The sequence below is a fragment of the Anabas testudineus genome, chromosome 7 (genome assembly GCF_900324465.2).
Source record: "Anabas testudineus chromosome 7, fAnaTes1.2, whole genome shotgun sequence".
In the NCBI taxonomy this organism is placed as follows: domain Eukaryota; kingdom Metazoa; phylum Chordata; class Actinopteri; order Anabantiformes; family Anabantidae; genus Anabas; species Anabas testudineus.
This window is the reverse complement of record NC_046616.1, coordinates 2987506-3015181: the sequence shown is the minus strand read 5'-3', so window position 1 is coordinate 3015181 and position 27676 is coordinate 2987506. Positions and strand designations below refer to the sequence as shown.

The 27676-nt window shown below is 42.4% G+C and overlaps 1 pseudogene; it reads left to right on the top strand.

Moving 5' to 3' along the window:
• On the top strand, positions 1 to 16489 carry LOC113167108 (annotated as a pseudogene).
• The last annotated feature ends 11187 nt before the right edge of the window (positions 16490 to 27676 follow it).

Genomic DNA, 27676 nt, shown 5'->3' with positions numbered 1-27676 from the left:
AAAACCCTCCGTAAAGCTAGAGCCTCATATTACTCCTCATTAATAGAGGCAAATAAGAACAATCCCAGGTTTCTTTTCAGCACTGTAGCCAGGCTGACAAAGAGTCATAGCTCTGTTGAGCCTAGTATTCCCTCAACTCTCAGCAGCAATGATTTTATGAATTTCTTTACAAATAAAATTATAACAACTAGAGAAAAAATTATCAGATCCTCCCTGCATACAGCATGGATTGTACAACAACTCGAGATTCATATGCAAGACCACACTCGTACTTAGACTGCTTCCTCCCCGTAGATCATTCTGAATTAATTTCAGTAATTAATTCCTAAACCATCAACATGTCTCTTAGATCCCATCCCGACTAGACTCCTCAAGGATGTCTTACCTTTGATCAGCACGTCCATATTAGATCAGATCAATCTATCTTTACAAATAGGCTATGTACCACAGGCTTTTAAGGTTTCTGTAGTCAAACCCCTACTCAAAAAGCCTACTCTAGACTCAGGGGTTTTAGTAGATATATTTTATAGACCAATATCCAATCTGCGCAGCAATAACTTGTATGAAGATTTCCAGTCAGGATTGAGAGTACATCATAGTACAGATACAGCTCTGGTAAAGGTCACTAATGATCTTCTATTAGCATCAGACAGTGGTCTACTCTCTGTACTCGTCTTGTTAGATCTTAGTGCTGCATTCAACACTTTAGATCACAACATTTTATTAAACAGACTGGAACATGTCATTAAGGTCACGTGGTCATTGGGTCATTGGGATTTAAATCGTATCTATCAGAGAGATTTCAGTTTGTACATGTTAATGATAAATCTTCCATGCACAGCTAAGCAAAGTTAGCTATGGAGTTCCACAGAGATCTGTGCTTGGACCGATTCTTTTCACTTTATACATACCCCCCTCAGGCAATATTATTAGCAAACACTCAAACACAGCAATTTCCATTGTTATGAAGATGATACCCAGCTATACCTATCAATGAAACTGTCACCGTTTCGGCCTGGCATCAGGCCAAGCTGAGGATTTCCCTCACTGCTCCACCTCACTCTCCCTCTGGACTCCGCCCACCAGCCCATTCTCTCCCTCTGCTCACAGCAATCAGCTGAACATTGGACTCACCTGTGCCCACTTTCCCCTACAAAACTCTCCTCAGCCCTTTTCCCCTCTGTCAGTTCGTCGTCGTTCCCCAACCAGTCTCCAGTCTGTGTTTCCCGTGCCTGCTAAACCTGCCTGTTCCTGCCTGTCCTCCTCAGCCCTGTCTGCTTCCCCCCTGGATTCCCTGGACTTGTTTTCCCCCTCTGGACCTTAGACTTTGTTACCTGTTTCCCGTGAGTGTTTTCCTGCCCTTGTGCAGTGGTTTTTGTTTTGTCCTTAGATCCCTGAGTTGTTACTTTGTTCTCGTGTTTCTGCCTGTTTTTGTAGTGTCTGTTGACACCCTCCTTAGTTTCCCTTGATTTTGTAGTTTTCAGTAATAAATCCTGTTTAAGTTCATTCCTGCCTCGTCCCCCTCCTTAAACTGTGACAGAAACCAGAAGAAACTAATCAATTAGTCAAACTTCAAGCTGCTTAAAAGACATAAATTGTAAATGGTCAGCACTTACATAGTGCTTTCCTACCTAGCTGGTACTCAAAGCGCTTTACATTGCATCTCATTCACCCATTCACTCACACACACACACACACACACACACACACACACACACATGCCGATGGTAGAGCTGCTATGCAGCAGCTGACCTGACTCCCCGGGGGCAACTAGGGATTCAGTATCTTGCCCAAGGACAGTTTGTCATGTGACGTGGTAGCTGGGAATCAAACCACCAATCCTGTGATTGGCAGTCAACTGCTCTACCTATTAAGCCACAGTCACCCCTGGCCTAGTTGTCCTTCAATTTCCTTCTCGTAAATCCAGACAAGACAGGTTATTTTATTTGGACCAAAAAATCTCAGAGACACTATGTCCAATCACATTCTTACACTTGATGACTTAATATTGGCCTCAAGTAATACTGTAAGAAATCTCGGAGTTATCTTCGACCTATCGCCATTCCTTTCTGTACTCATTTGTGGTCCCCTTTCTCATTTCAGATACCCTGCATGTTCCCGCTCCTATACCTCCAGGCACCTTATTAACACTCATCTGGTTCACCTGTGTCATTATCTCTGCCCCATTGCTATATAACCCACTCCACAACTCTGCTCCCCTTTCAGTTTGTCACCTTCTCTGGAAAGACCACACCTGTCTGCCTGAAACCAGCTCAACTAAAAAGATTCTCTGAGCCCTTAATCCTGGACTGTATGTATGTCTGTCTTCCTGCCCGCTAGAGCAGCTGATTTTAGTTATCCATTTTCCTAAACTCCTGCCGGTTAGTGCAGTGTGCTTAGTTTACTCCGTTCATCTCTTTGTCTATATATTTACCACATGCTAAATAAAAGACACTTGCTCTCTAGCCTGCATCAGCTTGCGCTTTTGGGTACACGCACCTATTTGTGACATGACCAGGATATCTCCTTCACTTCATACATCAAAGATATCTCTAGAACTGCCTTTTTTCACCTGAGAAACATTGTTAAAATTAGGAGCATCCTGTCCCAAAGTGATGCTGAAAAACTAGTTAATGCATTTGTTACTTCCAGACTGGACTATTGTAATTCATTATTAACCTCACCTCTAGCTTGGACAACTGTAATGCCTTACTGTCTGGCTGTTCAACCAGGTGCATAAACAAGCTTCAGTTAGTTCAGAATGCAGCAGCGAGAGTCCTCACTAGAACCAGAAGATAAGAGCTACCTAGATATCACGCCTATCTTATCTACACTTCATTGGCTCCCCGTGAAATTTCGCATTGATTTTTAAAATACTACTTTTGACATTTAAATCATTAAATGGTCTTGCGCCGCAGTATCTAAGTGAACTGCTAGTGTCTTATGATCCACCACACCTACTGTCAGCACCTTGTATCATAAAAACTACAGCTGGGGGCAGAGCCTTTTCTTACAAAGCCCCAAAGTTATGGAATAGCCTTCCAAATAGCGTTCGAGACTCAGACACAGTCTCTGTGTTTAAGTCTAGGCTGAAAACCTACCTATTTAGTCAAGCATTTGAGTAAATAGATTTGGGAAGGACTCATGGACGTAGAGCATTATGGTGAACTGGTATGTTTAGACGCTGTCTTCCCAACTCTCACTGATCACTCAGGTTTGTTGATGGTGAAGTGATTGGTTGCTCTACATCCCAGTGAGCCCTCATGTCTGTGTTTCCTTCTGGCCCACCCTCTTAGTTAGGCTGTCATAACTAGTCCTGCCGGAGTCCCTGCTGCACTATTCTACATATACATTCACCTCAAACTTTATCTAACTGTGAATACAACTAACTGCAATCTCTCTCTATCTCTACCTCTCTGTTTCCCTCTTCCTGTCTGGACTCCACATTAACTGTTATACTGGACTGCCTGCTGCCTACATAGCATGTAATCACCCATATGAGGATGGGTTCCCTGTTATGTCTGGTTCCTCTCAAGGTTTCTTCCTGTTGCCTTCTCAGGGAGTTTTCCCTTGCCACTGTCGCCCTCGGCTTGTTCATCAGGGACAATCTGATTATTATGATTCATACACATTCACTGTTCATGTACTGTTCTTTGGTTGTGTAAAGCTGCTTTGTGACAATGTCAATTGTAAAAAGCGCTCTACAAATAAAAATTGAATTATTAATAGGATGTCTCAATAACTCATTAAAAAGCCTGCAGTTAATCCAAAATGCTGCAGCCAGAGTTCTGACTGGAATTAGTAAGAGAGATCATATTTCTTTTATGTTAGCTTCTCTCCATTGGCTCCCTGTTAAATCCAGAATTGAATTTAAAATTCTTTTCCTCACTTATAAATCCCTTAATAATCAGGCTCCATCTTATCTTAAAGAACTTATAGTTCCATATCTTTCAAGCAGAACTCTACATTCTCAAACTGCAGGTTTACTTGAGTTTCCAAATGTAGAATGGGAGGCAGAGCCTTTCAGGTGACTATGAACCATCTCTTAAATATGCTGCTATAGGTTCCATCAGCTGGGGGAACTCTATCAGTAAACTGAGCTCCTCTCTCCTTTCTCCTATATCAATGCAAATGCCACCATTGCACATCATTAACTTGGTGTCTTTTCTCTCCTGTAGTTGTGTTTCCTCCTCTCTGTCTCCCTCTCTCTGTACTTTTCTGCAGGAATCCTCGGCCTGGAGCTGTACATCTCCAGAATCCAGTTGACCTGCCCAATGTTCTTGCTGCTTGTTGTTGTTTTTGTTGCTGCTGGAGGTTTCTTCCTTTAAAGGGATTTTTTCGTCTCCACTGTTGCCTAATACTTGCTCAAATGGGAGTGTTGGTTTTTCTGTATCATTTTTCGTATAATTATTCTCTTCTTCTTCTTCTTTCGGCTTTTCCCATCAGGGGTCGCCACAGCGAATCATCCTTCTCCACCTAACTCTATCATGGGCATCTTCTACCCTAACATTAGCCAACCTCATGTCCTCTGTTAAGACATCCATATATCTCCTCTTTGGCCGTCCTCTTGCCCTCCTGCCTGGCAGCTCCATCTCCAACATCCTTCTACCAATATACTCACTATCCCTCCTCTGAACATGTCCGAACCACCTCAGTCCGGCCTCTCTGACTTTGTTGCTAACACAGGCAACGTTAGCCGTCCCTCTGATGTACTCGTTCCTTATTCTGTCTAACCTGGTCACTCCTAAGGAGAACCTCAACATCTTCATCTCTGCTACCTCCATCTCAGCCTCTTGTCTCTGTCTCACTGCTACCGTCTCTAACCCATAGAGCAGAGCTGGTCTCACCACTGTCTTGTACAACTTTCCTTTGAGTCTTGCTGACACTCTTCTGTCACACAACACTCCTGACACTTTCCTCCACCCGCTCCAACCTGCCTGCACTCGCCTCTTCACCTCTTTTCCACACTCCCCATCACACTGAACTGTTGACCCCAAGTACTTAAACTCCTGCACCTTCTTCACCTCAGCCCCCTGTAACCTAACATTTCTACCTGGATCCCTCTCGTTCAGACACATGTATTCTGTCTTACTACGACTGACCTTCATGCCTCTTCTTTCCAGAGCAAACCTCCACCTTTCCAGCTGTTCCTCCACCTGCTCTCTACTCTCACTGCAAATCACAATGTCATCCGCAAACATCATTGTCCAGGGTGATTCCTGTCTGACCTCATCTGTCAGCCTGTCCATCAACATAGCAAACAAGAAGGGACTCAAAGCTGATCCTTGGTGTAGTCCCACCTCCACCTTGAACTCCTCTGTCTGACCTACAGCACATCTCACCACCGTCATACTTCTCTCATACATGTCCTGAACTAGTCTGACGTACTTCTCTGCCACTCCCGGCGACCTCATACAGTACCACAGCTCCTTCCTCGGCACCCTGTCATACGCCTTCTCTAAATCCACAAAGACACAATGCAGCTCCTTCTGACCATCATCACCATTCTCAAAGCAAAAATGGCATCAGTGGTGCTCTTACGGGGCATGAAACCATACTGCTGCTCACAAATCTCCACCTTCTTCCTAAGCCTGGCTTCCACTACTCTTTCCCACAGCTTCATTGTGTGGCTCATCAACTTTATTCCTCTATAGTTGCTGCAGTTCTGCGTGTCACCCTTGTTCTTAAAGATCGGAACCAGAACACTTCTCCTCCATTCCTCAGGCATCTTCTCACTCTCTAGAATCCTATTGAACAAACTGGTTAGAAACTCCACTGCTGCTTCTCCTAAGCACTTCCACACCTCCACAGGTACGTCATCAGGACCAACAGCCTTTCCACTCTTCATCCTTTTCAGAGCCTTCCTAACCTCATCCGTTCCAATCTCTGCTATTTCCTGCTCCACAACATCCACATCTTCCTCCCTTCTTTCCCTGTCATTTTCCTCGTTCATCAGCTCCTCAAAATACTCCTTCCATCTTTTCTGCACACTCTCCTGGGTTGTTAGTACCTTTCCATCTCTGTCCTTAATCACCCTTACCTGTTACACATCCTTCCCATCTCTATCTCTCTGTCTGGCTAGCCTGTACAAGTCCTTCTCTCCTTCCTTTGTGTCTAACCTGTGATACAGCTCATCGTAAGCTTTCTGTTTGGCCTTTGCCACCTCCCTCTTCACTCTACGCTGCGCTTCCTTGTACTCCTGTCTACTTTCCTCAGTCCTTTCTACATCCCACTTCTTTCTAGCTAACCTCTTCCTCTGGATGCATTCCTGTACTTCCTCATTCCACCACCAAGTGTCTTTACCTTCTTTCCTCTTTCCAGATGACACACCTAGTACCTTCCTACCTGTTTCCCTGATAACTTCTGCTGTGGTTTCCCAGTCATCTGGAAGCTCATCCTGACCACCAAGAACCTGTCTCAACTTCTGTCTGAATTCTTCACAAGTTTCTTCATTCTTTAACTTCCACCACTTGGTCTTCTTTTCTGTCTTCCCTCTCTTCTTCTTCCTGACCTCCAGAGTCATCTTACACACCACCATGCGGTGCTGTCTGGCTACACTCTCTCCTACCACCACTTTGCAGTCACTAACCTCTCTCAAATGACCTCGTCTACATAGGATGTAGTCCACCTGCGTAGTCCTACCTCACACCAAACCTGCCCATCACCTCCTCATCACCTCTGTTGCCCTCACCAACATGCCCATTGAAGTCTGCTCCAACAACAACTCTCTCTCCTCTGGGGATACTCCCTATGACCTCATCAAACTCACTCCAGAATCTCTCCTTCTCTTCTAACTCACAGCCAACCTGTGGAGCATACCCACTGACTACATTCATCATCACCCCTTCAATTTCTAGCTTTAGGCTCATCACCCTGTCTGAGACTCTTTTCACCTCTAGAACATTGTTTACAAACTCCCCCTTCAGGATCACTCCTACCCCGTTTCTCTTCCTATCCACACCATGGTAGAACAGTTTGTATCCTCCTCCAATACTACGTGCCTTGCTGCCCTTCCACCTTGTCTCCTGCACGCACAGTACATCTACCTTCCTTCTCTCCATCATGTCTGCCAGCTCTCTGCCTTTCCCTGTCATTGTGCCAACGTTAAGAGTCCCTATTCTCAGATCTATGTTCCTGCCTTTTCCCTTCTCTCTCTGACCACGAACCCTTCTGCCTCCCCTCTTTCTTCGACCAACAGTAGTCAAATTTCCACCGACACCCTGTAGGTTAACAGCATCGGTGGCGGTCGTTGTTAACCCGGGCCACGACCGATCCGGTATGAAAGTCTTGTGGATGATTCGCATGGTTATTTTGGCAATTTTTACGCCGGATGCCCTTCCTGACGCAACCCTCTCTATTTATCCGGGCTTGGGACCGGCACAGAAATCACTGGCTTGCAACCCCTGTGGCTAGATTCGTATAATTATTCTCTGTAAGGTCTTAAACTTTACACTGTAAAGTGCCTTGAGATAACTTCTGTTCTGTATTGGCCCTATACAAATAAAACTAAATTGAATGAAATTGAAAATAGATATGCTGTGTTTGTCCAGATTCATGATCTAATAAGTTTATGCCTGAATTAGAAGAACATGAGGCGATCGTGACCATTGACCTCTGGCCACCAACATCTACCCAGTTCATCACTGAGTCCAAGTTGACATTTGTGCTAAATTTGAACAAGCACAACTTGAAAAAAGTCGTTGAACTCTGACGGTTTATTATATTTTCCCAAGGCCAAAACTCACTAGAGTCCATGAACCAAAACAAAACCAAACCCACCTTTTACAGCAAGAAGAAAAAGACTAGTCAAGGGGTTGATGATGTAAATGAAGAGGATGACGCACAGAACGAGGGAGGGAGGGGGGACATTAGAGTCCAAGAGAGACTGGAAAACAGGCAGGAGGTGAAAGAGGAGGAGAAACAAGAGAGATAAAGAAAACTGGATGACACTGAACTCTGAAGGCTGACAGAGTAAACCAGTGTTTCCTTCTCTCTGTGATGATGGAGACACTGAATAAAGCTGAACTCTGTTTTCCACAGCTCTTCAACACCTCGTGCAAGAAACACAAACGTCCTCAATCTGAGTCTATGATCATTTACACTCTGCTGTCCTCCATCTTCAATTAATTTTAATGTTGTGATACATGCTGGTGCTATAATAAGACTTTTTTAAATAAACAGAGGTTTCAACATCCTAATTTATTAATTAGATACAGTATAATGTAATTTTATCTGCCACAGCTGGTTTTATAAAGTTAATATTTCTATCTCTCAGTGTTATAATATTCACAGTGATGATTTTCTCTCCCTCCAGGCAGCTCCACACCTCCACCAACCTCCTCCTTCTCTCTCTGGCTGTCTCAGACTTCCTTGTGGGTCTCTTCGTGATGTCGTTTCAGATCCTGTTATTAGAACCCTGCTGGTTTCTTGGTGACCTAGTTTGTGTTCTGTATCATTTAATAACCTTCATCACTGTCTGTGCCTCAGTAGTAAACATGTTGCTGATATGAGTCAATCGTTATGATGCTATCTGTGACCCTCTGCGTTACCCTGCAAAGATTACTCTCCTATGTTGGATTCATTTATTTTTCTACAGTTTTCTGTTTTAATTTTATAACCTGAAACAACCAGGCAGGTATAACTCCTGCTATGGAGAATATGTGATTAATATAAATGGAGCTGTTGACATTGTGATGTTCTTTATCATCCCCATTTCCTCCATCACCATTATGTATATGAGAGTGTTTGTAGTTGCTGTGTCTCAGGCTCGTTCCATGCGCTCCCACGTTGCAGCTGTCAAACTGCAGCGTTCAGTGACTGTAACTGTGAAGAAATCAGAGCTGAACGCAGCCAGGACTCTTGGTGTGGTTGTTGCTGTGTTTTTTATATGTTACTGTCCATCTTACTGTGTCTCTTTTTCTGGGAATGACATCGTAATGGGTTCTTCAGGTAACCTCTTCATTGTTTTCCTCGTATATTTTAACTCCTGTCTAAACCCTTTGATCTACGCCTTCTTTTACCCCTGGTTTAGAAAATGTGTTAAACTTATTCTTACACTTCAGATTCTGCTGCCTAACTCCTGTAACTTTAATTTAATGTAGAGAGAAAATGTTCAGATATGTGGACTCGAGTACTTTATGTACACAGTGATGTTATTCAATCATTGAAAATGAATCAAGTTTCTTCCAGAAAAAGATTTTATATGTATTTTATTGTATTTATATGTATGTATATACTTTAAAGTTTTATTTTCTCAGGAACATGTCTGTTATGATCAAAACCGTAGTAGAAAATTTCTTTACAATCATTTTATATTTATACAATAATTTTCTAGTTAAGTCGTAAACTGAGTCAGTTTTTTAACATTTCTGTCAAGTTTTGTGGCAGTTTGCCTTTAATTACAGGCAGAGGTGAAAAGGAGAGATAAAATCAAGAGTAAGGAATTTGAAGTTTCCACAGTAACGATATGTCTCCTGGGCCAGACAATATAATGAATAATTGAAAATAACAACAAGTAACAATAATTAAAATTGAAAATTATAGGTTAAAAAAATACATGTACACCTCTGGACTAAATAATTTGTTCTCTTCTGTTAAAGAAAGAAACACTCAATAACTTTAAACTTAATATTAATCATACATAAGAATTCTAAATAAATTATGTGTACATAAAAATTAACTAATGAAAACAGACATTGAAGAACACATTAAAATAACTGGTCAAGATAGAAATGATTGGACCCCTAGAAAAGTTGTTAAATAATTTAACCACAGTGTCGCTGTGTCCCTGTAATAAGCTTCACAGGTTTCTTCACACTTGTAAATCAGTCAGTCTGTTTATATAAAGGGTGAAAAGTGGTCACTGTGCTTTTTATTGTGTGTACCACACTAAGACAAACATGTTAAAGGTAAAGGCTTTAAGACCATCTCTGAGCAGCTTGATGTTCCTGTGACTACAGGTGCACATATTACTGAGAAGTAATGCCAACAGAGAATTCAAATGGTAACTAAAGAACCCAGAACATATTCCATAGATTATAGGTTAAATCCAAGGTCAAGGTACAACAGAGTCAGATTTCACCATCAAAGTCGATGCAATATAATTAGCATATTGACAAACTACAAAGCTTCTGGGAGAACGGTCTTGGTCAGATAAGATGGAACTTTTTGTCAAGTCACATCAGCTCTATGTTCACAGACATAAGGAATAAGGAATACAAAGAAAGGAACTCTGCACCTTCTCTGGTACATGGTTTCTTAAATCTGTGCAGGCATTCTAGAGCAAAATGTGTTGCCTAGTGTCAGAAAGTTTGGTCTTTGTCACAGGTCATAGTCCTTCAACAGGATAATAAAGTTAGTTAGTTAGTTAGTTACAGAAATCGCTTGCTTCCAGTGATCAAAAGGGTTCAAAAGGTTGTGCAACTGTAATGGCTGCATATATATGGATGACATCTCTCAGTCCAGCTACTGGTTACCAGCCTGACAAGTCTGACTCTCAAAATTGGCACCCTTGTCACTGTGAATACTCTCCAAAAATCCAAGAAGTACCACTCCCACATGAACAGTCTTTTGTCTGATAGGTGTAAACCTTTAGCTTTGCCACAGTCAAGATGGTGGTGTAAGAAAATGTCTCAGCCAATCTCCTTCTACAGCCCTCTGACACCTCACACTACTCAATATCAATGTCACCAAGTGCCACTAAACTACACTAATCTTCTGCAGAATAAACAGCAGGTGATTCACTGACTGTGGGCAGCAGACCAAGGGATTTTGTGGCTGTTCAGCAACATTCATGTCCACCACAGACATGCAGGGGTAAACATCAGCCATTGTGTCTCAAGAGCACAGGTCTGGCAGAAATATTAACCAGCTTTACTAGAACTCCCCCACATTCAATTCAATTCATTTTACTTTTTACAATTGACATTGTCCCAAAGCAGCTTTACACAAGCACATCTCTTCTTATCAATATTATCCTTGCTACCAAAACAGGAGTAGAACAGGATGACACAAGCTCTGTCATCTTAGTGCTGCCTAGAAAAATGGCTGAGTTTTTCAGTTTATCCATATGTACATGGAAAGGACTGTTCTGTCCATGTACATATTGTTTTCCTCCTCTCTTTCTCTGGCTCCACCCACAGGCCACTTCTCTCACTCTACTCCCAGAAATTAATTGCACATTGGCTTTGCCTGTGTCCCCCTCTCCCTGCAAAAACTCTCATCAGTCATCTCCTTTCTGTCAGATTGTCATTCTCCTGCCTGCTAATTGTCTGCTACCGAACCTGCTCCCAGCCTGCTATCAGCCCTGCTCCTGCTATCAGTCATGCTCCTAGCCATCTTCCCCAGCCATGTTTCTCCCCCTTTTGAGTCCTCTGGACTAAGCTCCTCTGAACTCTGGACATTTTGTAAGTAGTCTGCCTTCCATTGAGCAGTGGTTTTCTTTTGTACTTTGGTTTCTTGCTTTGATACTTTGTTCCCTGCCTCACTGGTAGTTTTATGTTGTTAGTTTGTCTTCATGTTTTCTGCCTGCTTTTGTAGTGTCTGCCCCCCCTTAGCTCCCTGTTTTGTGTAGTTCCTGTAAATAAACCCTGTTTTAGTTCATACCTGCCTCGCCCCTTTACCTTAAACTCTGACACATTATTTACGTAAATTTACATTTAAGTGTCAGACACTTTTTTGCAAAACAACTTAGAAGTGAGGTACAGACAGGTATATCTAAGTCAAGTAGACAAACTTTAAAGTGAAGTGCTCTAGAAACAGCTGCTTCAATTTCACATGATCTGCGACACCGCCAACTGAAGTACGAAGCAGCATTTAGTTTAGAAAATCTTTTAAACACATTGCTACACAACAGATACCAGTTCTGCATTCACAGACTTTATTACAGTGGAGAAATTTTTGTTGTTAAAAAGCTGCTTATGATGCGAGTAACTCCAGTTGCTCAAGTGAACTAGAAGACTTAACTAGTGTTTTTTTGCCTCGACTAACACCAGAAGAATCTACTCTCTTTCTTAAATATAATATATATATAATAAATTTAAATGTATACACAAATATTCTAATGTCAATAAAGTCATAGACTTAGCCAGTTTTCTTTTACATTTGGGTCAAGTTTTTAGCATTTTGCCCTTTATTACAGGCAGATGTGAAAAGCAGAGATGAAAAAGAACACAGAAGTTGAAACACAAACTATATGTCTCCTGATACTATAATGAATAAGTAGATGTGATGATAATCATTAAAATGAAAACAAAATGACATAGACATAGACATCAATGATGTACATTTGCATTTACAGTTATTTATCAAACACTTTATCCAAAGCAACTTACAAGTGAGGTAAAAAGCAAACATCTAAGTCACAGAGACAATCTTTGAAGTGTAGTGCTCTAGAAACTGCTGTTTGTGTTTCATGGGGTAGAAGTTCAGAGAAAGCTTCAGATACGTTCTGTTTTCAGTGGATTTCTGAAATCTGAATGATGCATAGACAGAGGAGATGTGGTCAGTAAAGCTAAGTTGATCATCATTGATAACCTGCCTGCTTGTCTTTTTCTGAATTTTCCACTCTCTCCTTCACTACTGATTACTAATTCTCCACACCTGTGCCACTCCTACTGGAGCAGGTCCATGTGCCTCCCAGCCTTGCTAGATAGTCTCACATCAACATGAGGAGACAAACTATCCAGCATTCATTCGGACTGACTTCTTGTGATTGAACCTGCCTGATCTGAGCCTGCCTCTGCTCTGCCCTTTGGTACCGTGAGTATTTTCCTGTGTATGACCTGGGTTTCTAACTTTGCACCTGGGATTTCTAGAGAACTGTAAACTGTTACTTCGTAATTAGTTTTTCATTAACCCATTGTGTTTGAATCATAGCTCTTTCCTCAGAACATATCATTCCTCCTCTGCTCCCAGTCTAAATGTGCTTCATTCTGCTGTCGGCTGTCTTAGAAAGTCCACCATATTCACTACTATTAGCCTTCACCACTTAACAATCTACAACTCCTGTCTCCTCATTGGTTCACTCATCCCTGCCTCTCGATCACCGCCCACCAAGACTAGACCACCATACTCACGACAGCTCAGTTTGGCTGCTGCTTCCTCACATTCATACACTGCATTATCATTGTGAATAAGCCTTCCTTGTCTTACTCGTGTTGTGTGTGCGGTCTCTGGCAATGGAGTCGGATCATATGATAGAACTATCTGGCAACAAACCCCATTCTCTGATAGAAACCAGGCATGGAAAGGCCAGGTAGAAGGAGCTCTTACGGACACTGGCAGTCATTTAGAGACTTTTTCTGAGGCTATTCAGGGCGTGGGAGAAAAATTACCGTATGCTGACTTCCCAGGAATCCCAACTACCTCCAGGTCCAGAGCTGGTTGGTTCTCTCCTTCTTTTGAACTGGTTCTAAACAAGCCTCCACCTTATAACGGGGATCCTGAAAACTGCAGACCCTTTCCCACCCAATGTACGATCAACTTCAGTTTTCAACCCTCTGTTTTTCAGTCAAAGTGGGGGTTTGTAATCTCACTACTCACCGGACCCGCAAGAGCCTTGGCTATGGCGGAGTGGAGCTGTGCCGCAGCCACCTGTTCCTTTTTTAGAGCCTTTCAGATGAACGAATCAATATATTAAATCCTACAAAACCAAACAAGGAGGCGCCTATCAAGCTGGTGGAGATTAAACAGGACGCCGGGTCAGTAGCTGAATACTCCATTGAGTTCGGAAAGCTTGCCACTCTTTGTGATTGGAATGACACTGCATTATTTACCATGTTTTATAAAGGATTGAGTGAGAAAGTGAAAGACGAATTGGCGGCCCATTATTTCCAAGAGAAACTAGATGGGTTAATCGATGTCTCTATTCGCATAGATCATAGGATTAAAGAACTAGTCGGAGAGCGCTTTAAAACACACCCTACTTCTCGCAGTTCACCACCTCATGGATCTTTTCCTCATAACTGTCCCTCCACTAGTTCCTGCAGCAACTCCTCAGTACCAATGCACATCGGATTGACCCGGATTAGTGTGGAGGAGCGGCAGAGACACCTAAAGAACAACCAGTGTTTGTAATGCGGAGGTTAATCACATCGGGTAGCCTCATGTCCACTGAAAGCCAGGCTCCTCCTCTCACGGACATTCACTGCAGCCTCAAGATAAGGCGATCACCATCCTGGCCTTCATTGACTCTTGGGCGGATTTCAAGTTCATGGACCAACAACTGGCAACTAACCTGGGTTTTCAACTCAATCCTCACAACCTATGCAGGTAAAAGCACCTGTTCGGCCATATAATTTATCCCTATTCAGCTCTCAGATCTTGTTCATCTTTCTACTGACAACTGTCATTAATTAAGGGGAAACTAAGGGGGGGTGTCAACAGACACTACAAAAAACTACCAGAATCACTAAGACAAAGAACAAAAAGGGGTACGAAGTAACATACCAAAAACCAAAGTACAAAAGAAAACCACTGCTCAATGACAGGAAAACACTCTCAGAAAACCAAGTAACGAATGTTCAAAGTTCAGAGGGGCTAAGTCCAGATGATTGAAGGGGTGAAGAAAACAGGGCTGAGGAAGATGGCCAGGAGCAGGGCTGAAAACGGGCTGAGAGCAGGCGGGCTGAGAGCAGGCGGGCTGAGAGCAGGCAGGCTTTAGCAAGCAGGTTCTAGCAGGTGGGTTATGTAGCTGGCAGGGTAATGATGACGATCTGACAGAAGGGAGATGACTGAGGAGAGTTTTTGTAGAGACAGGAGCACAGGTGGAGCCAATATGCAATCAGTGACTGGGAGCAGAGGGAGAGAAGTGGCTGGTGGGTGAAGTCCAGAGAGAGGGAGAGGAATTCTTCAGTCGTTTCAACTCCTCCTTTTCCTATCGTCTAGACAACCTCAACACCAAACCCTTTGTCACAACATTTTGAACACATGGAAACCCCTGATTCACCTGACTTCATTCTTCCTACATAGAGAATGAGGTACTGAATGCACACACTCCTTCACCTTTCGCCTGTCCTCCTAACAAACTGTACGTTCTGGACAATCTCCGCTTTAGACTGGTGCCACTCCTCTCGCCTCACCTGCATGATACCTTCATCCTCTCTCCATCCATCATCTGCCATGGTCCCACATATCAGTGTTACTGAACTTCCTTTGTCGAAAGGCTTAAATAGCGTCCTGACTGTGATAGATCAGTTTTCTAAATTGGTTCACTTTGTCCCTCTGGCCAGACTCCCATCAGCTAAGGAGACGGCGGACCTGCTGGTGCAACATGTGTTCCGTCTCCATGGCCTTCCTAGAGACATTGTATCGGACAGAGGACCCCACTTCACCGCTCGCTTCTGGACTGAGTTCTATCGTTTTTTTGGGGATCTCTGTCAATATGTCCTCTGGATTCCAGCCTCAGTTCAATGGTCAGACAGAACGGCTGACACTGGGTTGACTCCATTCCAGGTGGTTTATACGTACCAGCCTCTATTTGATGTTCAGGAGAAGGTATCATTAGTTCCAGCTACATGGGAATCAGTGAGGAGCTGTCACATAGCCTGGAGGAGTGCCTGCACCACCCTCATTGGACAAAAAACGGCGATGTAGACAGGCTCCAGCCTACAGACTCGGCCAGCGAGTGTGGCTCTCCTCCAAGGATATCCCATGGCAAGTGGAGAATCGTAAGTTCGCTCCTACATTCATTGGCCCTTTCCCCATCAACCTGGTGACAGTCCGTCTGTGCCTGCAGACTCCTTCGGATCCTCCCGACCTTTCATGTTTTCCGGTTGAAGCCCGAAGTCGTCCTTCCACTGTTGTTTGACTTTTGCACATAGCCAAGCACAGTGCCTAAAGGCAACATCAGAAGGTTAATCAGCAGCCGATCCACCCACAGCTTCAGAATCACAAGTCACAGATTGACCTGCCAAAAGGTCATTGGGCCCAGGTCAAGGCTTGCTAGGGTTCAGAGACTACGCTTGTCTTGCCAGTTGCATTCAATTTCAATTCAATTCAGTTTTATGTGTATAGCGCCAATTCACAACAGAAGTTATTTCAAGGCACTTTACAGTACAAGGTTTAAGACCTTAGAGAAAATATTTGTACAAAAAAAAATATAGAGAAAACAATCCCATTTGAGCAAGCTTTAGGCAATTAGCTTCATTTTATATTTTTCCATCAGAGTCCACAGGCCACAGATCTAGCCCTTAGTCTCATGGGCACAGCCGCCTCCACTCCAGCTACGTCAGCTGCTCCAGTTCTGGTTGCGGCCACTTCCACTGTCTTGGCTCTTGTCATTGCCATGACTCCAGTTCCAGTTCCTGTCACTGTATCCTCTCCGGTTCCAGTCACGCTTTCAGTTCCTTTCACCGTAGCCGCCCTGGCTCCGGTTCCTGTCACAACTCCAGTGCCGGTCAGAGCAATTGCTTCGGCTACTGCCCTCGATCCAGCTGCTGCAGCCATCCTGTCCTCGCTCCTGGTGACGTATACTCTACACCCTCCATGACTCCAGTTTGTTTGTTTGTCTGTCAATTAGTCAGTCAGGTCATGTCTGTTTGCTGGATAACCTTTGACTCTTCCTTTGTTTTCCCGTTTTTAAGTTTGCATTTCTTTTTGCCTGCCATTTGCAGTGCCTTTTAGTTGATACTTTCTATTGTTTGGTTTGTATGTTTGTTAACGTTCTCCTGCTTTTTCATGGTTTGTTACTTTGTATGGTCGGCCTGTGAGTGCACACTCGAGTGCAAGTGCCTTTTTCACACCAGACAAAACAAACCACACCAAGAGGAAAAACAAACTTGAGTCCAACTTAATCAAACTAAACGTTTAGGTGTTAAGCAACCTTAGACGGTACTAACAAGGCTATGTGCAGCAACATAGATCTCAGTGAAAACGAATAAAATTTTAAATCAGGAATGTAAATTTTTACTTTTAACCATGTTAAAACAAAAAATAAGTTAAGGAGACCATCATGTTTGTTCAGTTTCATTAGTTTCTTTTTATTCATGTTATGTTGAAGCACCACTTAAAAGCAATGTCTAATTTTATGAGTTAAGTTTTAGTCATTTTAATTAGATACTGAGTCTGCATTCATACTCCCAAGACCATAACTCACTAGAGTCCATGAACCCAAACAAAACAAAACCAAACCCACCTGTTACAGCAAAGGGAAAAAAAAGACTAGTCAAGGGGTTGATGATGTAAATGAAGAGGATGAAGTACAGAACGAGGGAGAAAGGAGGGACGTTAGTGTCCAAGAGAGAGAGACTGGAAAACAGGCAGGAGGTGAAAGAGGAGGGGAAACGAGAGAGAAAAAACTGGATGATACTGAACTCTGAAGGCTGACAGAGTAAACCAGTGTTTCCTTCTCTCTGTGACGATGGAGACACTGAAAAAAGTTGAACTCTGTTTTCCACAGCTCCTCAACACCTCCTGCAAGAAACACAAACGTCCTCAATCTGAGTCATTGATCATTTACACTCTGCTGTCCTCCATCTCTCTGCTCACTGTGTCTCTCAACCTGCTGGTCATCATCTCCATCTGTCACTTCAGGCACAGATACATGTTTAACTTTAATATTAATTTTTATTTGTTCTAAGTATGTTGGTCCTGTAATAAGACTCATTTATATAAACTGAGGTTTCAACATCCTAATTTATCATTTCCATACAGCATAATGTAATTTCATCTGTTACAGCTGGTATTGTGAAGTTACTATTTCTAACTGTAGATATTTATAATATTCACTGTGATGATTCTCTCTCCCTCCAGGCAGCTCCACACTCCCACCAACCTCCTCCTTCTCTCTCTGGCTGTCTCAGACTTCCTTGTTGGTCTCATCGTGATGCCGTTTCAAATCCTGTTATTAGAACCCTGCTGGTTTCTTGGTGACCTGGTCTGTGTTCTGTTTAATTTTTCCCCCTTTATCACTGTCTGTGCCTCAGTAGTGAACATGTTGCTGATTTCAGTCGACCGTTATGTTGCTATCTGTGACCCTCTGCGTTACCCTGCAAAGATCACAGCAAAGACTATTAGAATCTGTGTTCTCCTGTGTTGGATTTACTCTGTTTTCTATAGTTTTCTGTTTTTACCTGACAACCTGAAACAACCAGGCAGGTATAACTCCTGCTATGGAGAATGTGTAATCAGTGTAAATGTAGCTATCGACATTGTCTTTGGTTTTATTATCCCCATTTCATCCATCATCATTCTGTATATGAGAGTGTTTGTAGTTGCTGTGTCTCAGGCTCGTTCCATGCGCTCCCACATTGCAGCTGTCAAACTGCAGCGTTCAGTGACTGTAACTGTGAAGAAATCAGAGCTGAAAGCAGCCAGGACTCTTGGTGTGGTTGTTGCTGTGTTTCTCATGTGTTATTGTCCATCATACTGTGTCGGTTTTTCTGGGTATGATATTGTAATGGGTTCTTCAACTAACCTGTTTATTGTTTTCCTCGTATATTTTAACTCCTGTCTAAATCCTGTGATCTACGCCTTCTTTTACCCCTGGTTTAGAAAATGTGTTAAACTTATTCTTACCCTTCAGATTCTGCTGCCTAACTCCTGTGAAGCTAATGTGCTGTAAAGAGAAACTGTTCAGTGACTGAAAAGAGATGTGAACATGAGTACTGTTATTTTTTTGATGCACAGTGATGTTACTCCTTTCAGGTCAGATCTGCCCTCCAGTTAGTCTTTGTAGAAAAATCTCCCAGTTTCTGCTATAAAATTATTTTAAATATACAAACTTCAAGATTAAGATTTCTCAGTAACATGTCGGTTATAATCAAAACACTAGAAGAATCTACTCCTTTACCTCATAATCATTTTATATGTGTAAAACATATAAACTATATTATATTTTAATGTCAATAAAGTCGTAGTCTAATCCAGTTTTCTATAAGATTTGTGTCAAGTTTTTTGCAGTTTGCCTTTTATTAGAGGTAGAGGTTAAAAGCAGAGATAAAAGATAAGAGTAAGGAAGTAGAACTTTGCACAGTAAGTAAACACGTGGAACAAATTGTTGGTACCCCCTTCATTAAAAAAAAAAAAAAGGTCAAGAGTCATTGAAATAACGTCTAAATGTCAGTAGTACAAAACAAATACTAAACATTAACTAATAAAATTCACACATTTCACACAGAAAAGATGTAAAATAATTTCACCACTGGGAGATGTTCAACTGAAGTGTGTGACCTGTAATTAGCTTCACAGGTTTCTTCACACTTGCAGTCAGTCGATCTGTCTATTTAAAAGTGTTATTGTGCTGTTTTTATCGTGGTGTTGACCACAAAAGAACCCAGAACAACTTCCATAGAGATTAGAGGTAAAATCCAAGGTCAAGGTACATCAGAGTCAGATCACACCATCAGTCACTGTTTAAGCCAAAGTGGACTTAATAGAAGAATATTAAGTTAAGGTGACCCTCACTTTTGCCTCTCCTGAACCACAACTTAAAAGTAATGTCTGATTTTTATGAGTCAATTGTTGGTAAATTTTTATGTATTACTTTTGTCAGTTTCAAGATATTTTAGTGACCTTTGTGACATTTTCTTTCTTTAACAGAAGAGTGTAAACTATGTATTAATTATGTACATTTAGAATTGGTTATCATTTATTTTTATTCAAAGGGACTTTGAAAAAAACTCCAGTTGCTCAGTTGAACTAGAAGTACTGTGTTGTGGTTGTTTGCCTCCACTAACCTTTGATATTGTAATCTGGAAGTTGAGTCATGGCAACTGGACTTCCTTCTTGTTAGGTTGAATCATTTGACCACTAATCAAGTAGCTTCTTGGTTGGAGTCCACACATTTGTACTCCAGGTTTGGTTTCACGCCACCCCTTGGCCTGAATAGGCTTGTCAGCTAAAACTGGACCGCATCCACTATATTGCTCATTCTGTGTTTTGGACTCCGGTCTTTGGGGTGGACGAGTTTCTGCCTGAGAGTATTGGTGGATTTAAAGTAGACGGGTATGCTGTGCTGTGTGAAACCCCAGCCATGTAAGGGTTTTGGGGTTGGACCTGGGACTCCATCTGTTCCATTGTTTTTGTTTTTTTTGTCTGGAACAGGATTCTGCCTTAATAGGCCAAGTTTTTGTGTTGTAGTGGGCGATATGTGTCAAACAAAAGCAACTGGTCAGTGTAGGAGGGTTTCCTGTAAACCTCTAATTCCAGTCTGTGAACTGTTCCAATGATGACTGCAAAGTGGTCTACAACACCAGAAAAATTAGGTCCACCAGGTTGGACACACTTAAAAACTTTGTCCAGATTCAGGATCTGATAAGTTTCTGCTTCAGTCCAAACAGATGTTTGTGGGAGATGTAAGAAATTCCTCTCCTTTTTTTCCTGAGATATAGAGTTGATGAGCATGAACTGTTACAACTTCTGCCTCATCCCGGTTCAGTTGGTTTTCTTTCTGTGTACTTCCTGTTCTCACCTGGTCTCACTCTGTGGCTCGGCTCTCCAGCCACTTCCTGATGCCCATATTTGGACCACCTCAGCTCTAATTATGGATCAGCTTCTTCTATGTTCACCTTTCCTTTGTAGCTCCCCTCAGTCCTCGGTTGGTCACTCTTTGTTGACACATTGAATTGAGTGTTTCCTTCTCTCTATGACGATGGAGACACTGAAAAAAGCTGAACTCTGTTTTCCACAGCTCTTCAACACCTCCTGCAAGAAACACAAACGTCCTCAATCTGAGTCTATGATCATTTACACTCTGCTGTCCTCCATCTCTCTGTTCACTGTGTCTCTCAACCTGCTGGTCATCATCTCCATCTCCCACTTCAGGCACAGATACAGATATGTTTAACTTTCATAATATTTTGTTGTGATACATGCTGGTTCTGTAACTGTAAGACTTTTAAAATATAAACAGAGCTTTTAACATCTAATAACTCTCAGTGTTATTATATTCACTGTAATGATTTTCTCTCCCTCCAGATACATGCTTGTGCATTTTCAAGACTTTTTCTATGTATAAACAGAGCTTTCAACATCCTAATTTATTATGTAGATACACTATAATGTAATTTCATCTGTCACATTTGGTTTTATAAAATTACTATTTTTAACTGTAAGTGTTCATAATATTCACTGTGATGATTCTCTCTCCCTCCAGGCAGCTCCACACTCCCACCAACCTCCTCCTTCTCTCTCTGGCTGTCTCAGACTTCCTTGTTGGTCTCTTTGTGATGCCGTTTCAAATCCTGTTATCAGAACCCTGCTGGTTTCTTGGTGACCTGCTCTGTGTTCTGTTTAATTTTCCTCCCTTCATCACTGTCTGTGCCTCAGTAGTAAACATGGTGCTGATATCAGTCGATCGTTATGTTGCTATCTGTGACCCCCTGCATTACTCTGCAAAGGTCACTGCAAACAGAGTTCGAATCTCTGTTCTCCTGTGTTGGGTTTATTCTGTTTTCTTCAGTTTTATGATTTTAAATGATAATCTGAAACAACCAGGCAGGTATAACTCCTGCTATGGAGAATGTGTGATTAATATAAATGGAGCTATTGACCTTGTCTTAGGTTTTATCATCCCCATTTCCTCCATCATCATTCTGTATATGAGAGTGTTTGTAGTTGCTGTGTCTCAGGCTCGTTCCATGCGCTCCCACATTGCAGCTGTCAAACTGCAGCGTTCAGTGACTGTAACTGTGAAGAAATCAGAGCTGAAAGCAGCCAGGACTCTTGGTGTGGTTGTTGCTGTGTTTCTCATGTGTCTCTGTCCACCTAACTTTGTGTTTTTTTTCTGGGTTTGATGTTATTACAGGTTCTTTATCTAACCTCTTTATTGTTTTTCTTGTGTATTTTAACTCCTGTCTAAACCCTGTGATCTACGCCTTCTTATACCCCTGGTTTAGAAAATCTGTTAAACTCATTGTTACACTTCAGATCCTGCAGCCTCACTCATGTGAAGCTGATGTGCTGTGGAGATAAAGTTTTAAATGAATGAAAAGAGCTGTGACCTTTTAATAAAGTCACTCAAGTGAAAAGCTGCATGGACAAAACATTTGCTGTGATTCTCATCTTCTACATATCAGTTTATCCAATACACGTAATCATAATTTCTTTTTCATTAAATTCTTCGTTGCATTTAACAGTTCGAGAGTTTTCTGCCTCCACTGATCCATCCTCTAATATTAAGGGAAAAAACTAAAACTCTCTCTGTTCCTTTTATTACACATACATTTGGTTGTACAGTCTTAACTGGTGGCTGCTTGGACTTAGTGCGATGTTAGTATTACTTTGAACATTGAGTCACATGCTGTGTTTTGACTGGTGGATATCAACTATGGAGTCAGTACCTGTGGTAAAGAACTAATGGAGGTTCTGTAGCCAATAGTGGCCCTCAGCCAATATTTTACATGTGTTTATATAAATTAATCACTATGAATGCTGTTTAGTATTGACAGTATTGTTTTCCAAATCTTTATTATTATTCTTCCGTACGTTTTACTGCTGCAACTACTCCTTTATACTTTGAGCTACAGAAACCGTTCAGGTATCAAAATTTTCAGCTTTTTAAGGGCTAGTGTGCTTCCATTTAGAATTTTTATAACTTTTATACTTTTTATAATATTAAACTTTTTTAAATAATTTTTTATAATGGATTTCTTTGGGAGAGTCTCTTCAGAAACTCTTCAACTTCCTCTTCTTTCATCTTTAGCTACTTTAACTACAGCATACTTTCAGCTACAGAAATCATTCAGGTAACAAAATGTTCAGCTTTTTCAGCTCTTTTAATCTTCCATTCAGTTTTTTAAATATCTTTTATGGTTTTACCATAATGACTGATTTTGGACTTTGTAATGTGAGTGAATGATGGAATGTTGGTTCAGCTAGAGTGGAGAGGCGGATTTTTTAAAACCAGAATCGTTCTCAATAAACTGTCAGCACAGCCACAATTTTCACTCTTTTTACATAATTCTTTCACAGAAAAGTAGGTAAACTTGTCCTGATTCTGATAAGTTATTTGTGAAAGCTGAGAGACAAATTGTTTTTTTCTCTGTGAGCCTCAGAGTGACGGGAGTCCCCCCTCAGCTCTCCCATTAGCCCCAATGGTGAATTTGGTCCGAGATTCTGTCCGACAAGCTGAAGGGTCCACTTGGATCACACTAGTGGTTCATTAAAGTCATAGCTTTCACAGCATTCACAGTGATTATAGACAAACATTTTTAAAATTAAAGATTATAGGACCATCTAAAAGCAGCTTGATGTTACTGTGACTTGCACATTGTATTTGGAGGTTGAAGGTTCACAGGATGTTGGCCAAACTACCTAGACGTGAGACCAGAGACCAGAGCAAAATCTAAATAGATTAGAGGTAAAATCAAAGGCCAAGTACATCCCAGTGTCATAAGGCTTGGTCTTTGTCATGGTCCTCCATCAGGATAATAACCCAAAGACTGCTAAAATCATCCAAGAAGGGCTGAGAATAAATGATTGGACTGTTCTGAAGTGGCTTTCTGTGAGTCCTGAACGTCTGTGGACGTTTGCCATCTGCAAAACTGGAGCAATTGAGAGTTGTGTGACGTGCAGAAGTCTCTTAGTTACAGAAATCACTTGATTGCAGTTTTCTTTTCTTTCAGTTTTTCCTATCAGGGGTCGCCACAGCGAATCATCCTTTTCAACCTAATTCTATCATGGGCATCTTCCACCCTAACACCAGCCAACCTCATGTCCTCTGTTATAACATCCATATATCTCCTCTTTGGCCTCTCTGACTTTGTTGCTAACTCAGACAACGTGAGCCGTCCCTCTGATGTACTCGTTCCTTATTCTGTCTAACCTGGTCACTCCTAAGGAGAAGCTCAACATCTTCATCTCTGCTACCTCCATCTCAGCCTCTTGTCTCTGTCTCACTGCTACCGTCTCTAACCCATAGAGCAGAGCTGGTCTCACCACTGTCTTGTACACCTTTCCTTTGAGTCTTGCTGACACTCTTCTGTCACACACCACTCCTGACACTTTCCTCCACCCGCTCCAACCTGCCTGCACTCGTCTCTTCACCTCTTTTCCACACTCCCCATCACACTGAACTGTTGACCCCAAGTACTTCAATTCAATTCAATTTTATTTGTAGAGCGCTTTTAGAGTAGTGTGTGACCAACTCCATTCTCCACACGCATCCCATAGGGCAAACATGGATCAAGGCGACGAGATCTCCAGCCAGAAGTTGGGCATCAGGACGAGTCAGACAGGTCCAGAGGGCAGAGGGTGGAATGACGTGAAGCTCGACAGAGAGACAGGAAGAGGGAAAATAGAGAGAAAAAGAAGAGGAGAGATGGCAGTTAGTTGTGATCACAGTCAGATAAACTTAAACTCCTGCACCTTCTTCACCTCAGCCCTCTGTAACCTAACACTTCTACCTTGATCCCTCTCGTTCAGACACATGTATTCTGTCTTACTACGACTGACCTTCATGCCTCTTCTTTCCAGAGCAAACCTCCACCTTTCCAGCTGTTCCTCTACCTGCTCTCTACTCTCACTGCAAATTACAATGTCATCCGCAAACATCATTGTCCAGGGAGATTCCTGTCTGACCTCATCTGTCAGCCTGTCCATCAGCATAGCAAACAAGAAGGGACTCAAAGCTGATCCTTGGTGTAGTCCCACCTCCACCTTGTACTCCTCTGTGTGACCTACATCACATCTCACCACCGTCATACTTCTCTCATACATGTCCTGAACTAGTCTGACATACATCTCCCCCACTCCAGACAACCTCATACAGTACCACAGCTCCTCCCTCGGCACCCTGTCATACGCCTTCTCTAAATCCACAAAGACACAATGCAGCTCCTTCTGACCATCTCTGTACTTTTCCATCAACATTCTCAAAGCAAAAACAGCATCAGTGGTGCTCTTACGGGGCATGAAACCATACTGCTGCTCACAAATCTCCACCTTCTTCCTAAGCCTGGCTTCCACTACTCTTTCCCACAGCTTCATTGTGTGGCTCATCAACTTTATTCCTCTATAGTTGCTGCAGTTCTGCGCGTCACACTTGTTCTTAAAGATAGGAACCAGAACGCTTCTCCTCCATTCCTCAGGCATCTTCTCACTCTCTAGAATCCTATTGAACAAACTGGTTAGAAACTCCACTGCTGTCTCTCCTAAGCACTTCCAAACCTCCACAGGTACGTCATCAGGACCAACAGCCTTTCCACTCTTCATCCTTTTCAGAGCCTTCCTAACCTCATCCTTTCCAATCTCTGCTATTTCCTGCTCCACAACATCCACATCTTCCTCCCTTCTTTCCCTGTCATTTTCCTCGTTCATCAGCTCCTCAAAATACTCCTTCCATCTTTTCTGCACACTCTCCTGGGTTGTTAGCACCTTTCCATCTCTGTCCTTAATCACCCTTACCTGTTGCACATCCTTCCCATCTCTATCTCTCTGTCTGGCTAGCCTGTACAAGTCCTTCTCTCCTTCCTTTGTGTCTAACCTGTCATACAGCTCATCGTAAGCTTTCTGTTTGGCCTTTGCCACCTCCCTCTTCACTCTACGCTGCGCTTCCTTGTACTCCTGTCTACTTTCCTCAGTCCTTTCTACATCCCACTTCCTTTTAGCCAACCTCTTCCTCTGGATGCATTCTTGTACGTCCTCATTCCACCACCAAGTGTCTTTACCTTCTTTCCTCTTTCCAGATGACACACCTAGCACCTTCCTACCTGTTTCCCTGATAACCTCTGCTGTAGTTTCCCAGTCATCTGGAAGCTCATCCTGACCACCCAGAACCTGTCTCAACTTCTGCCTGAATTCCTCACATGTTTCTTCATTCTTTGGCTTCCACCACTTGGTCGTCTTTTCTGTCTTCCCTCTCTTCTGGAAGTAAGTGTTGACTACAGCCATTTCCATCCTCTTAGCAAAGTCCACCACAATCTGTCCTTCCAGATTCCTTTCCTTTACACCAAACCTGCCCATCACCTCCTCATCACCTCTGTTGCCCTCACCAACATGCCCATTGAAGTCTGCTCCAACAACAACTCTCTCTCCTCTGGGGATACTCTCTATGACCTCATCAAACTCACTCCAGAATCTCTCCTTCTCTTCTAACTCACAGCCAACCTGTGGCGCATACCCACTGACTACATTCACCATCACCCCTTCAATTTCTAGCTTTAGGCTCATCACCCTGTCTGAGACTCTTTTCACGTCTAGAACACTGTTTACAAACTCCCCCTTCAAGATCACTCCTACCCCGTTTCTCTTCCTATCCACACCATGGTAGAACAGTTTGTATCCTCCTCCAATACTACGTGCCTTGCTGCCCTTCCACCTCGTCTCCTGCACACACAGTACATCTACCTTCCTTCTCTCAATCATGTCTGCCAGCTCTCTGCCTTTCCCTGTCATTGTGCCAATGTTAAGAGTCCCAATTCTCAGATCTATGCTCCTGCCTTTTCCCTTCTCTCTCTGACCACGAACTCTTCTGCCTCCCCTCTTTCTTTGACCAACAGTAGTCAAATTTCCACTGGCACCCTGTAGGTTAACAGCATCGGTGGCTTGGGACCGGCACAGAAGTCACTGGCTTGCAACCCCTGCGGCTAGAGTCTAGATTAAATCACTTGATATTAGTAATTACCTCAAATGATGCAGGTGAATACTATGATGCAGACTATGAAGGAAGATTAGTGTCTGAAAGAGAGACTGAAAGACAGGAGGAGAGGGAATTAACTGTGTGACACAGAACTTTGCTCAGAAAGCTGTTCAGTAGTTTCTGTCCTGACTCCTCAACACATCCTGGAAGAAAGTCATGCATCCTCACTCTGAAGCCTGTGTTCAGAGCCTCTCACACACCATGTCTTGTGGTGAGGGGGGACCACAAGATGTTTTCCATTTGCAGAGATTGTAGACCTGGATGGGGGATTATGTGCTGCTGCATTTTGGATCATGTAGAAGGTTTGATGGTGAAACTGGAGACACCATCACTAAGAAAATGCAGTAGCCCTAAGAAACCAACCATGTCACTAGAAATCATAAAAGTGATTGTACTGAAGACTGAAGTATGAAGCAGAATTTAGTTTAGAAAATCTGTCAAACAAATTGTTACACTACAGATACTACTTCTGCATTCACAGAGTTTATTGCAGTGGGGAGAAGTTTTTGTGCTAAAAAGCTTCAAATGATGACTGGAGTGAGTAACTCCAGTTCCACAAGTGAATTAGAAGTATTGTGTTTGCGTTGTTTTCATTTATTGACCAGTGAAACTGTAGTTTACACAGGTTTTTCTAGATTCATGATCTAATAAGTTTATGCATGAATTGGATAAACATGAGGTGAAAATGACCTTTGACCTCTGTCCAACAACATCTACCCAGTTCATCACTGAGTCCAAGTTGATACAGGCACAACTTGAAAAAAGTCGTTGAACTCTGACGGTTTTTTATATTTTCCCAGAGCCAAAACTCATTAGAGTCCATGAACCAAACAAAACAAAACCAAACCCACCTGTTACAGCAAGAAGAAAAAGACTAGTCAAGGGGTTGATGATGTAAATGAAGAGGATGACGCACAGAACGAGGGAGGGAGGGGGTAAGTTAGAGTCCAAGAGAGAGAGACTGGAAAACAGGCAGGAGGTGAAAGAGGAGGGGAAACAAGAAAGATAAAGAAAACTGGATGATACTGAACTCTGAAGGCTGACAGAGTAAACCAGTGTTTCCTTCTCTCTCTGATGATGGAGACACTGAATAAAGCT